The sequence below is a fragment of the Pygocentrus nattereri genome, chromosome 22 (genome assembly GCF_015220715.1).
Source record: "Pygocentrus nattereri isolate fPygNat1 chromosome 22, fPygNat1.pri, whole genome shotgun sequence".
In the NCBI taxonomy this organism is placed as follows: domain Eukaryota; kingdom Metazoa; phylum Chordata; class Actinopteri; order Characiformes; family Serrasalmidae; genus Pygocentrus; species Pygocentrus nattereri.
Window position 1 is genome coordinate 16,702,213 of NC_051232.1, and position 13,415 is coordinate 16,715,627.

At 43.0% G+C, this 13,415-nt stretch overlaps 2 non-coding genes across 2 annotated transcripts; both read right to left on the minus strand.

The window, feature by feature from the left end:
* Window positions 1-7,252: 7,252 nt before the first annotated feature.
* Window positions 7,253-7,324, minus strand: trnaq-cug. The gene has a single exon. It is a non-coding gene; the product is annotated as a tRNA-Gln (tRNA).
* Window positions 7,325-12,738: 5,414 nt separating this feature from the next.
* trnaq-cug lies at window positions 12,739-12,810 on the minus strand. The gene has a single exon. It is a non-coding gene; the product is annotated as a tRNA-Gln (tRNA).
* Between the last annotated feature and the right edge of the window lie 605 nt (window positions 12,811-13,415).

Here is a 13,415-nt window from a genome sequence, read left to right on the forward strand (position 1 = left end):
ATCTCTAGTGAATCTTTTCCTCAAGTTCAGTGCTCGTTGCTCAGCAACTGATCTATTGTTTGGGATCCACATCGACTTGTTTCTCAATGGAAGACAAATACTGTAATGACCATCCACCAATTTTGCAGACTGGGACACCTTGTCCATAAACTGGTAATCTTCCTTTGACATTTCGATGTTCTTATTTTGTCCAGCATCAGGAAAGTCTTGCTTGAACTGCAGCTGCCAGAGTTCTTCTAACTTGGCTACTGAAATTCGATTTACAGTGACGTCTGACAATTTCTCTCCCTCCTTTGCATTGCATCCACCTCTAAGTGGTCCATTTATTGTCCAGCCTAATACAGTTCTCACGGCATATGGTCCGTCATCCACACTATTAACCACCTGTAGTGGTTCCATTGCCTTGGGAACATTTACTCCTATAAGCAATCCAACCCCTGATTGTATACTGGCAAGTTTCACATCCTTTAGATGAGGCCATCTGTTAACATCCTCTTGTTGGGGAATATTGTCTTTGGTCACAGGGATGGCTTTTTGTGAAAACACCTCTGAAAGTGGAATAAACTGGTTACCATCCAAACTACTGATCTCCAATCCATTCACAATGCAAGTGTCTACCACAGCTTCCTTTCCCATTGTCCGCAATAAAATGCTTGTGTTGCTCCCATGCATGTTCAGTTGATTTATCAGTGATTCAGTTGCAAATGTAGCTGAACTACCTGGGTCCAAAAACGCGTAGGTTGTGACTATTTTGGTTCCCTTAAGCGCCTTAACACGCACTGGAACAATAGGAAAGGCACATTCTTCCTTATCGGCCCCAGTAACACAAGCTTCCATCTTTTGTATGAGGGCACTTGATATGGATTGTTGCTCACATACTTCCATTGCTGGTTCATCCTTTGACTCTTTAGTCTTCAAATGTAGCAGTGTTGGATGCATTCGAGAGCATTATTGGCACTGAACTTTCTCTTTGCAATTACTACTCATGTGACCATGTTTCAAACATGCAAAACACAGACCTTTGCTTCTCAGGAAGTAAATTTTTTCTTGGTGGGGCTTACTTCTAAGTTTTCTGCAAACCATGAGTCCATGTTGCTCCCTTTTGCAATAAAGACAAGGCTTACTGCTCGTATCCACGTGAACAACTTGTGTTTTTGGTGTTGTTTGTTGAATGTTGTCCCTTTTTGTTTTGTTTTTGATTCCTGGAGAGACAACTGCAGTTAAGAAGACCTTCTTTGATTTGACTGTCTCCGTATGTGTCCTTGGTTTCTGTTGAACTGGATCCCTCATACTTGTACTAGCTTCCTTTATGCTTCCATAGAGTGGATGTAATATGTATTTGACTTGTTTATTGACAAAGTCAACAAAATCTTAAAACTTAACCCGTGCCTTTGTTTTTTCTTGTAAGTCACATGCTAATTTTCTCCAAGCTTCTTTAAGTTTATATGGAAGTTTGTTTGTCAGAGCCTTTATATTAGCTGTGTTGTCCAAGTCTTCCATATAACTAATGTCTCACATTGCATTGGAGCAGCTGGTGAGAAACAATGCAAAGGACTGTACTGCAGCGCCATCCTCTGGCTTAATTACCTGCCAGTCCAAAGCCTCCTTGATATATGCTTCTGCTATCTTGTATTCGTCACCAAAAAACTCTCTTAACATCTGCTTTGCCTTCATGTACCCTGCCGATGGCTCCATGTGGATACAACTCTTTACCAATTTGTGTGGTTGTCCACTTGTATATTGCAACAAAAACTGTAGCCCATGACTGTCACTACTACGACCTTCAATTCCGTGCTCAATAGATCTAATAAATGATTTATACTCAAGCGGATCCCCCTTGAATATTTTGGACTCATAAGCTCAGGGAGCAATGACATTTTGTGATTCTTTACAAAGTACTCTGTGACGTTGGCTTGTTGAGACATGGCTGTGCATAGAATATCAAATTCAGATTCATGCTTGTTTTCTATGCCCGGCATTGTCAGGGTTCTTAGATGCCTTTCTGGCTGAATTTGGGGTTCAACACTGGACAAAGGTGAGCCCTTCTGTGATGGCTGAAAACTAACATTCCTTGTTTTTTCAACTTGCTCTTTAACCTTAATGATGCTCTCAACTTCTTGTTCTTGTTCATATTTTTGTATAACTTCCATTTTTGCTCCAGACTCTGCCAGAGCAGTCTGCATTGCATGTTTCTCCTTTCTAGCTTGCATTATAGTTTCTTGCCTTTTTTGTTCAGCCTCAAACTCTGCTTCTCTCAGCCTTTTATTAGCATACCAATCTGCTTCTTCCCTTTCTATGGCCAACTTCTAATTTAAAGCTGCAGCCTTTGCTTTTAATGCTGCGTGCTCCATCTCTGCCTTTATTCTAACTGAAGAAGATGAAGACAACAAGCTTCCACATCGTGATCCTGATCTACTTGTCTCTTTAGTGATCGATTTTGAAGATGTGGACCTACTATCCTTGGGAATTATTTGTCTATCATGTTCTTCAGCCTGCTCAGAGCATTTCATGACTCCTTTCATCCATTCCTCACATTTCCAGAAGTCATTTAATGATTTATTTTTGGAGTCGAACCAATCTCTTTGATCATCCAAAAATTCATCCTTTGTCATGTATTGCTGCAAACCAGAATTTAATTCCAAGAATTCTTGGTGCAAATGATGAAAGTTGATTCGCAATTTGTTTTTAACAATGTCAGCACTTGCATCATCTTCCATTAATTGCTCAATTTGCTTCACCATACTAGTAATTTGGGACAGCTTGCCTTTGCGTGCCTGAACTTGTCTATACTTGTGCTCTTCTACAGCCTTCTCTGTCATTTTTACTACCCGTTTTCCACTTTCTGCTTGTTCATCCATGGCTAGTGCAAATTTCCACTTAAGTAGTAAAGATTACAGAGTACTCCAGAATTAGCTTCAATTAGCATGCAATAGCAAAGCGAAGAAAAGGACTTACAACTTGCTATCTTTTCCACCTCCAGTTTCCTTCCTTCAAATCTTGATTCAAGAAATTTCCAAGTCCTTTAATCCGTGTACAGCCAGTTTTTTGACTAAAGATATAGCTTCCATGTAGTAATGAGCCTTAGCTTGATGCTCTACCACTCTCCCATTGGCTGTCCACCAAAAAAAATAGGGAAGAATACAACAAAAATTCCACAGAACCACTTGGTTGAAAGTTGAACAGTTTACTGCTTGAAAGACAGGTTGAAACAGATTCCTTTCCAAAATTCGTTCCAAAGTTAACCAACAAGGGGAGCTAAAGTGAGGTGAATTAACTGTTTGGCGTTACTACTCCATCTTTTCTTCTCCAGCGCGAACAGACCACTGTTTACCCCCCCCCCTTCTGTTACTCTCCTGAACTCTTAGCCCCTCCCACAGCGCAGAGCTATCAAGAGGCAACCATTCTGTTCTATATATCTATCCTTAAACAACACACATAAATTATTTTTTATATGTTGCTAAGGTACCTTAACTTGTAAATGATAACATATCATTTATAACATATCACACATATAGATTCTAGTCTTTGTTATGTCATACCCTAACTCTGTACGCATCGGCTTTATGAACCTGGACTGTTCTGACCATGACCCTGGATTTGCCCGTAATAAATCTCGCTTATCTCAGCGTGTGCGTCCGCCTCCTCGCTCCCCGTTACAGAATGACTGGCCAACACAGGACGCAGCAGGTAAGCGAGACTCCGGCATGTGGTTGTTCCGTTGGGACGAAACTCCGGCTGTTTCTAAGCAGCCCGAGTTCACCGTGTCCCAACGCCACCAAGTCGGAGACAGCAAATCCCCTGGCGCTGAGGGAACACGAGCGTCTCGTCGGTCCCGCAAGAAAGCGGAGGGCCTTCCCGCCTTGTGTCCGGGCGACGAGAGCTCAGGTAAGCGCCTTGGGTCTGCCCGTCTTGAGCGCCACTGCAGGGAGGAGCGACCTGCAGTGCAAGATGGGGTCAGACGGAACGAGCATTCAGATGACCCGTTTTTTGGTACTCGGGTCGTTCGCAAGCGTCACTGCAAGCTGCCAATCGCTCGAGTGAGCCTTGGGAACGGCCGAGTGGGTCCAGTGTCTGTGTGTTCCTCCAGGTTGGAGCAGAGGTCCCCAGCCCGAAAGCCTGATCCCGTGGCCGCATCCCGTGGCACTCCTGATCCCGTGGCCGCACCCCGCGGCACTTCTGATCCCGTGGCCGCACCCCGCGGCACTTCTGATCCCGTGGCCGCACCCCGCGGCACTTCTGATCCTCCGGACCCGCCGCCAGTCGCCGCGCCTCCGGACCCGCCGCCAGTCGCCGCGCCTCCAGGCCCGCCACCAGTCGCCGCGGACCCGCCGCCAGTCGCCACGGACGTCGTAGCAGGCCCGCCTGCCTCCGTGGACATTACATCCCCTTTGTTCCCGCCCATCCCACCCTCGCCTGTGTCTGTTGCCCCTGGGCCTTCCGTTTCTGTCCCTGTTCCCTGTGGTCCTTCTGTGCCTTCTGTGTCTGTTTCCGTTCCTTTGTTTCTGCCTTGTTCAGTCCCTGGTTTTGTCCTTTTCCCTACTGTTGTGTCTGTCTCGGTTCCCTTTCCCGTTGTGGTTCCCGTTCCTGTGTCTCCTTTTGTTTCTGTTCCTGTTTCTGTTTCCGTGCCCGTTTCCGTTCCTGTGTCTGTCTTGGTGCCTGTTCCCCTGTCTTTTGCGTGGTCTGTTATTCGTTCTTGTTTTCCTCGTCCTGTGTCTCCGGTCGTCTCTCGGTCGGCGTCGTTTTTTGTTGTGCCTCCTCGTCCTCCCTCCGTTTTTTGTCCTCGTTCTGTTTCGTCTGTTCCTGTGTCTGGTGTGTCTCCATCTGTGTCTGTTCCTGCCTCTTGTGTTCCTGCCTCTTGTGTTCCTGAGTCTGTGCCCGTGGTTTCGTGTTCTCTTGCTCCTGTGTCTTTGCCTGTCCCTGTGTAGTTTCTTTCGGTTTTTGGTCTCTTGTGTCTTTTGTTTTTGGTTGGCACGCCTCGGTGTGCGTGCCTTTGGGGGGGGTACTGTCACGATAGGCCCCTCCCAGTCCTGTCCATGTGCTCGTGTTTTGGTTTTGTAACTCCGCCCCTGATTGTTTTCACCTGTCCCTCGTTGTTATGTGTATTTAAGCCCTGTGTTTGCCCCTTGCGTTTGCCAGTCATTGTATCGTTGTTTCATTGTACCTGGTCTTTGTTTGTGTGGATTCTAGTCTTTGTTATGTCATACCCTAACTCTGTACGCATCGGCTTTATGAACCTGGACTGTTCTGACCACGACCCTGGATTTGCCCGTAATAAATCTCGCTTATCTCAGCGTGTGCGTCCGCCTCCTCGCTCCACGTTACAATATCAACTTTCAAACCCTTCAAATAAAATGAACTGTAATTAATAATAAACTTAAATATTGCATTATTTTCAATAATCACATTCAAATACTCTAGGCTACATTTAGGCTCCTATAGTCAGTTTACAGGCCCGTTCGTTCAATTCAAACAGCACGGCGTTCATGTTTGACGTCATCGGTTCCGTGGCTTACTGTTGGTGTAAAAGTAGAGGAGGCAGTGGATAGGGCAAGATGGAGGCAGATGATCCGCTGTGGTGACCCCTAAAGGGAACAGCAAGGAGAAGAAGAAGAAGAAGAAGAAGAAGGAGAAGGAGAAGGAGAAGGAGAAGGAGAAGGAGAAGGAGAAGGAGAAGGAGAAGGAGAAGGAGAAGGAGAAGGAGAAGGAGAAGGAGAAGAAGGAGAAGGAGAAGGAGAAGGAGAAGGAGAAGGAGAAGGAGAAGGAGAAGAAGAAGAAGAAGAAGAAGAAGAAGAAGAAGAAGAAGAATCTGTGGCTTACTGGTTAAGGCATCTGACTGCGGACCAAAACATCTGCGGTTCAATTTCTGTTAAGTCTGTTGCGTAATGTTATGACAAAACACATTTCTTTCTTTTTTTTTACAGAGCAACTACTGTATTATTTATACAGTATTTTTCTGCTTTTTTAAAGTAGATGCAAATTTCTGAAAAATGCCACTAATTATCTGTTATTAAAAATTTGTTGCACATTATATGATAAACATATTTTTATAAACTGCTGAACTGATCTCATTTTAAATTTGTCATTTCGTAGTAACTTAATTTGTTGTTATTGTTTCTTGCTACATGGGCTTACTTGCTACATTGGAGGTAGCAGGAGTGTTGAAGACTCTGGAGACTTGGGCTGAAGCACAGAGAGGATACAAAAGCTCAGAGTGCTCTTGACGGGATGAAGTTCTGGAATTCAGGAATACCAGTTGAAATTCCGGAATGCCGGTTGAGGTACTGGAATTCCGGAATGCCGGTTGAGGTCCCGGAATTCATGAATGCTGGTTGAAGTTCCGGAATGCCGGTTGAAGTTCAGGAATACCCGTTGAAATTCTGGAATTCTGCAATACCTGTTGAAATTCGGTCATTTCAACTGGTATTCCGGAATTCCAGAATTTCGACGGGTATTCTGGAATTCTGGAATTTCAACGGGTATTCCAGAATTTCAACTGGTATTGCGGAATTTTAACTGGTATATCATCTACTGTTACAACCCCAATTCCAATAAAGTTGGGATGTGGTGTAAAACATAAATAAAAACAACACTATGATTTGCAAATCCTTTTCAACCTATATTCAATTGAATACACTACAAAGACAAGATATTTAATGTTCAAACAGATAAATCTTATTGTTTTAAGCAAATATTCACTCATTGTGAATTTGATGCCTGCAACACGTTCTAAAGAAGTTGGGACAGGGGCAACAAAAGACTGGGAAAGTTAAGGAATGCTCAAAAAAACGCCTTTTTGGAACATTCCACAGGTGAACAGGTTATTTGGAAAAAATATCAGCACTTTGGATTGTTTTCCAGCAGTAATGAAAACCAAGGATGACAATGTCTGCAACACAAATATGGGCATTTTATTCATATCCAAAAGGAATAGTAAACCCACACGTGTCTCAACATTTTAAGCAATTTTGTCTTAGCTTGTCATGTTCTTGGATTTGGGTTAAAAGCTGCCTGTTCAGCTCCTCAATTTCTTTGGCTTTATTCCCTCTATTTCAGTGACCAACCCCTGTACGCTACTATAGCCGACAAAACCCTTGTCAACAGCAAGATTATTCAAAGAGCATTTGGTCAAAAAATGCACTTTTGCAGCCTTTATCTAGAATCAAATGCAAGGCTGGCACACAGATTACTGACTTGATCAGGGATATTTGGCCAGTCAGTTTCCCATGACTGTGCTTCTCCAAGAAAGTCAACCAGGTCCCACCGAGATTTGAACTCGGATCGCTGGATTCAGAGTCCAGAGTGCTGACCATTACACCATGGAACCACAAGAAACAACTCAAAAGGATACATCTTCCAATGCCAGACTGTTAAACGTGCTTGTACTTGATTTTGGACAGAATGTGATTTCTGACATTTTCTCAGACTTCTCACATCATCCAACGCTCAACTCTTTTTATCTGTTTGAAGTAGTCAGAACAATCTTTGAAGCTAAAGTAGGATGACTGCTTTTTACAATGTCTCGCCCATCAAACACATATTTAATGGGAGAGACTTTGCAAAAATCTCCCATGATGACCCTGCTGAGCATTGTCGACCTGAGGTAAACACACTATTGCGCCATCATTACCACCTCCATAAATGCATTAAATTGTCAGTCGTGTATGGTGGACAGGGCCTAGCAAGGCATCATTGTAAAGAACATGCATGACTGCTAATGTCAGAACTACAAGGTCAATGAAGACTTCAGTGATTTTGAATGAAAATATCATTGTCTTTTAGCTTTTGCTTCTGTTGTGGTGACCAACACCAGTAAGCAACATTATCAGACAACACTCTGTCAGAGGGGAAGAATATTCAAAGAGATTTTGGTCACAAAAGGCAATCTTGCAGCGTTTACCTAGAGGAAAATGCAAGGCCACAGGGTTAGTTTGCTCATCATTCCAAGGGTATGCCTGCAATGTATAGTCTGTCAAAACACCATGCATCCAGAAAATGCTTGTTTGTGCTTCTCCGTGAGAGCTGACTGGGTTCCACAGAGAGTTGGAAGAAATCCGTTGGCTTGTTTGTACCAAACGCGCCCTTCAGCTTTTTACACCCGTGCCCACATTCCAGTGGCTGAAAACAAGATCCTATGCCAGAACCCCAGATCAAACCAGGGACCTTTAAAACTTCAGTCTAACGCCCACCCGACTGAGCTATTCTGGCCACAGCAAGCTTTGGTTTCCAGTGGAAGCCTTTGTAATACGATCTGACTTGATAATCTTCAGGATGTGAGATTTGTCTGTCTCTACCATGTATACTCCATCATACAAGTTCTCTTGATCGATTTGAAGAAGTTGGTCCACCTACAAAACGGTGATGCTCATTTTAGACTGCTGTTTTTCTTACGTTTCCTAACTTTACTGACCTTAGCAACACAAAAGAGGAAATGTTTTATGGAATTCAATGTACCGACAAGCAAGCTTTTTTCATCAGTCTAAAAATGACCCTGCTGAGAAATGTGGACATAAGGTAAACACCCTATTGTGACATCATTCTTCCTGCCAAGGACGTATACAATTATTAATCATCTATCACTGATGGGTTTCCATTGCATCTTTTGGTTGAACATGCATGAATGCGAATTTCAGAAGTGTCAGGAGAATTAAGCCTTTAGTGATCGGAACACAAAGCAATTTTGTCTTAGCTTGTCATGTTCTTGGATTTGGGTTAAAAGCTGCCTGTTCAGCTCCTCAATTTCTTTGGCTTTATTCCCTCTATTTCAGTGACCAACCCCTGTACGCTACTATAGCCGACAAAACCCTTGTCAACAGTGTTACAACCCCTCAGTATCTGTCTAGGGGTAAGAGGGGTCTGTAACATGGGAAGATGGCTGACTAAACATATGGCTGGGTATAAACTACAAGCAACAGTTGAAAAGGGAGAACCACAAACAACTTAGTAGCTTCAACCGTTTACTATCACCAAACCAGCTGTTTTGTTTTGTTTATACATACATACATACACACACACACACACACACACACACACACACACACACACACACACACACAATATATGCAGAAACAAAGTGACCAAAAAAACAAACAAAACAAGAGCTGGACCATGGACGACACCAAAAGAAAGAACATAACAAAAGAAAACCAACCTTAAACTAACTAAACCAAAAATACTCTTACCTTAAATCAAGAAAAAAAAACAAATAACTAACTACTCTAAACCTACCCTAATAAAGCAAAACATACACAGGATGGTGCTCGCCCCTTACCTAATGTGTCTATACAATTAGAGGCCTGTATGAAGGCATGTATGGGCGCGCCCTTCCTTACCTGCCCAGCTCCAGAGAAATAAAACAAAACTCTGTTTTGTTCAAAACATAAGCATGGGGATAGTACAGGATTTAACCATATTAACTACCAGAGCAGGTTGGGTCCAGAGCAGGTTGGCCTAAACTGCTCTTCTGTGTCTGTCCTCTGGTGGTCTGTCTCTCCCTCTTGCTCCCTATTCCCCCCTAGAGGCAGCTCTTATAAGGAGAAGGTGCCACCCACTTCCCAGGTGCAGCTCCTTCAGAGGCTGAGCCCACACCTGCAAAACATGCAAAAACTGCCCACGTGCATGTGCATGTAACACGCCCACCCAAAAAAAACAAAAATGAGCAATTCATTGCACATTTTTAAAGTGACACGACAGTCATTCAGGTTCTAGAAAGTGCATCAGCCAATACATTCTCGACCCCTTTCTTGTGTTTTATCTCAAGGTTGAAGTCTTGTAAAAACAAAAACCATCTCATGAGTCTTTGGTTGTGATTATACATCCTCGATAAAAACACAAGTGGGTTGTGATCTGTATAAACAACAACAGGCAAATGACTAGATCCAACATAAACCTCAAAAACCTTCAATGCTAGAAGTAAGGCCAATGCTTCCTTCTCAATTGTTGAGTAGTTTAATTGATGCTTATCAAACTTCCTGGAAAAGAAACACACAGGATGGTCAATGTGTTGTTCATCTTCCTGTAAGAGGACTGCTCCAGCCCCTACCTTGCTTGCATCAATCTCCAACTTAAACGGTTTTGTAAAATCAGGTGCGACTAGTACTGGAGCAGAACACAACAGAGCTTTAACATTGTTAAAAGCTTCTTGACATTCCGAAGTCCATTTAAATTTAAGGGAAGGACTTAACAATGCTGTTAACGGAGCAGCTACAGAGGAGAAATTGCGACAAAACCCTCGGTAATACCCTACCATACCTAAGAAACGTCTCAGCTCCCGTCTGGTAGTAGGAACAGGAAAACTCACCACTGCACTGACCTTCTCGTTCAGTGGACAGACCTTTCCTTGACCAACTTGTTTACCCAAGTAGGTCACAGTAGCCTGAGCAAATTCACATTTAGCCAAATTTAAGGTCAAGTTTGCCTTCGCTAAACGGGTAAAAACAGACCGCAAAGACTCCAAGTGACTATCCCAATCATGGGAATACACAACAATGTCATCAAGATAAGCTTTACAATTTGGTACATCAGAAAAGATGGTATTTACCAACCTCTGAAATGTAGCCGGAGCATTTTTAAGACCAAAAGCCATCACTGTATACTGTAAAAATGCATCAGGAGTGACAAAAGCAGATAGTTCAGCAGCTCTAGGGGTTAAAGGAACTTGCCAGTACCCTTTTAAAAGATCCAACTTGGAAATAAAATGTGCAGAACCAATATTATCAATGCAGTCATCTATGCGTGGAAGAGGATCAGGAAAGAAAGGAATCAGGCACAGTGATTGCGTTTAATCTACGGTAATCTGTGCACAACCTGTAAGTGCCATCAGGCTTAGGTACTAACAAGCATGGTGAACTCCATGGGCTGCTACTAGGTACTGCTAAGCCATGTTTCAGCAAGTAGTCTACCTCCCTCTTCATGATTTCCCGTTTCTGAGCATTTACACGGTATGCATGCTGTTTCAAAGGTTTTTCAGTAACTACCTTGATGTCATGTTGAAGAACAGAGGTTTGCTTCGGTACATCACCAAGTATAGTGGGAAACTCTTATTAGTGCTATAACACCTGCACGTTGCGGGCCAGGTAAATGTCTAACCAGGGATGAGTGTTCACAATCTAACTGTGCCAACATTTCAGAATTTGTTAATCTTGCTTCCAACTGAGAAGCAGCACGCAAAACAAATTCTTCTTTTTCCAAAACGGGGCCATTTTCCACCGTAGAAGCTAAAGCTACAGGCAATTCCACCAATTCAAGAGGTTTACTGCAAGTAGGCAGCCGCTCATAATAAGGTTTAATCATGTTCACATGACAAATCCTATACTTACGTCTGCGGTCTGGAGTTTTTATCTGATAGTCAAGATCACCCACCCTCTTTTCTATCACATAGGGTCCAGCAAAACTGGAAGACATGGAAGAGGCAGGAGAAGGTAAAAGCAGTAGAACTTTATCACCAGGATTAAAATGGCGAATAACAGCCTTTTTATCAAAGCAACGTTTCATCTTGGCTTGGGACTGGCACAACGTCTCTTTTGCCAAATCACATGCACGATGCCACCGTTCACGAAAAGAGCTGGTAAAATCAAAGACATGTTTACTCACAGGAGCATGTTTGCTGAATCTGTTGAATCTCCTGATGAATGTTACCATCCTTTTATTTTGAATGGCTCGATATCTGTGCCAGAGTCTGAGAGAGTCTACCCTGTGGTCATTTTACGTGATACTGGTGCAGCACAGTCTTTTATTCGAGAAGGTGTAGTGCCCTTGTCTGAAAAGTCTTTTAGTGGGTCTTATGCACTTTGCCAAGGGACGAGCCCCCATATGTTACAACCCCTCAGTATCTGTCTAGGGGTAAGAGGGGTCTGTAACATGGGAAGATGGCTGACTAAACATATGGCTGGGTATAAACTACAAGCAACAGTTGAAAAGGGAGAACCACAAACAACTTAGTAGCTTCAACCGTTTACTATCACCAAACCAGCTGTTTTGTTTTGTTTATACATACATACATACATACATACACACACACACACACAATATATGCAGAAACAAAGTGACCAAAAAAACAAACAAAACAAGAGCTGGACCATGGACGACACCAAAAGAAAGAACATAACAAAAGAAAACCAACCTTAAACTAACTAAACCAAAAATACTCTTACCTTAAATCAAGAAAAAAAAACAAATAACTAACTACTCTAAACCTACCCTAATAAAGCAAAACATACACAGGATGGTGCTCGCCCCTTACCTAATGTGTCTATACAATTAGAGGCCTGTATGAAGGCATGTATGGGCGCGCCCTTCCTTACCTGCCCAGCTCCAGAGAAATAAAACAAAACTCTGTTTTGTTCAAAACATAAGCATGGGGATAGTACAGGATTTAACCATATTACCTACCAGAGCAGGTTGGCCCAAACTGCTCTTCTGTGTCTGTCCTCTGGTGGTCTGTCTCTCCCTCTTGCTCCCTATTCCCCCCTAGAGGCAGCTCTTATAAGGAGAAGGTGCCACCCACTTCCCAGGTGCAGCTCCTTCAGAGGCTGAGCCCACACCTGCAAAACATGCAAAAACTGCCCACGTGCATGTGCATGTAACAACAGCAAGATTATTCAAAGGGCATTTGGTCAAAAAATGCACTTTTGCAGCCTTTATCTAGAATGAAATGCAAGGCTGGCACACAGATTATTGACTTGATCAGGGATATTTGGCCAGTCAGTTTCCCATGACTGTGCTTCTCCAAGAAAGTCAACCAGGTCCCACCGAGATTTGAACTCGGATCGCTGGATTCAGAGTCCAGAGTGCTGACCATTACACCATGGAACCACAAGAAACAGCTCTAAAGGATACATCTTCCAATGCCAGACTGTTAAACGTGCTTGTACTTGATTTTGGACAGAATGTGATTTCTGACATTTTCTGACTTCTCACATCATCCAACGCTCAACTCTTTTTATCTGTTTGAAGTAGTCAGAACATTCTTTGAAGCTAAAGTAGGATGACTGCTTTTTACAATGTCTCGCCCATCAAACACATATTTAATGGGAGAGACTTTGCAAAAATCTCCCATGATGACCCTGCTGAGCATTGTCGACCTGAGGTAAACACACTATTGCGCCATCATTACCACCTCCATAAATGCATTAAATTGTCAGTCATGTATGGTGGACAGGGCCTAGCAAGGCATCTTTGTAAAGGACATGCATGACTGCTAATGTCAGAACTACAAGGTCAATGAAGACTTCAGTGATTTTGAATGAAAATATCATTGTCTTTTAGCTTTTGCTTCTGTTGTGGTGACCAACACCAGTAAGCAACATTATCAGACAACACTCTGTCAGAGGGGAAGAATATTCAAAGAGATTTTGGTCACAAAAGGCAATCTTGCAGCGTTTACCTAGAGGAAAATGCAAGGCCACAGGGTTAGTTTG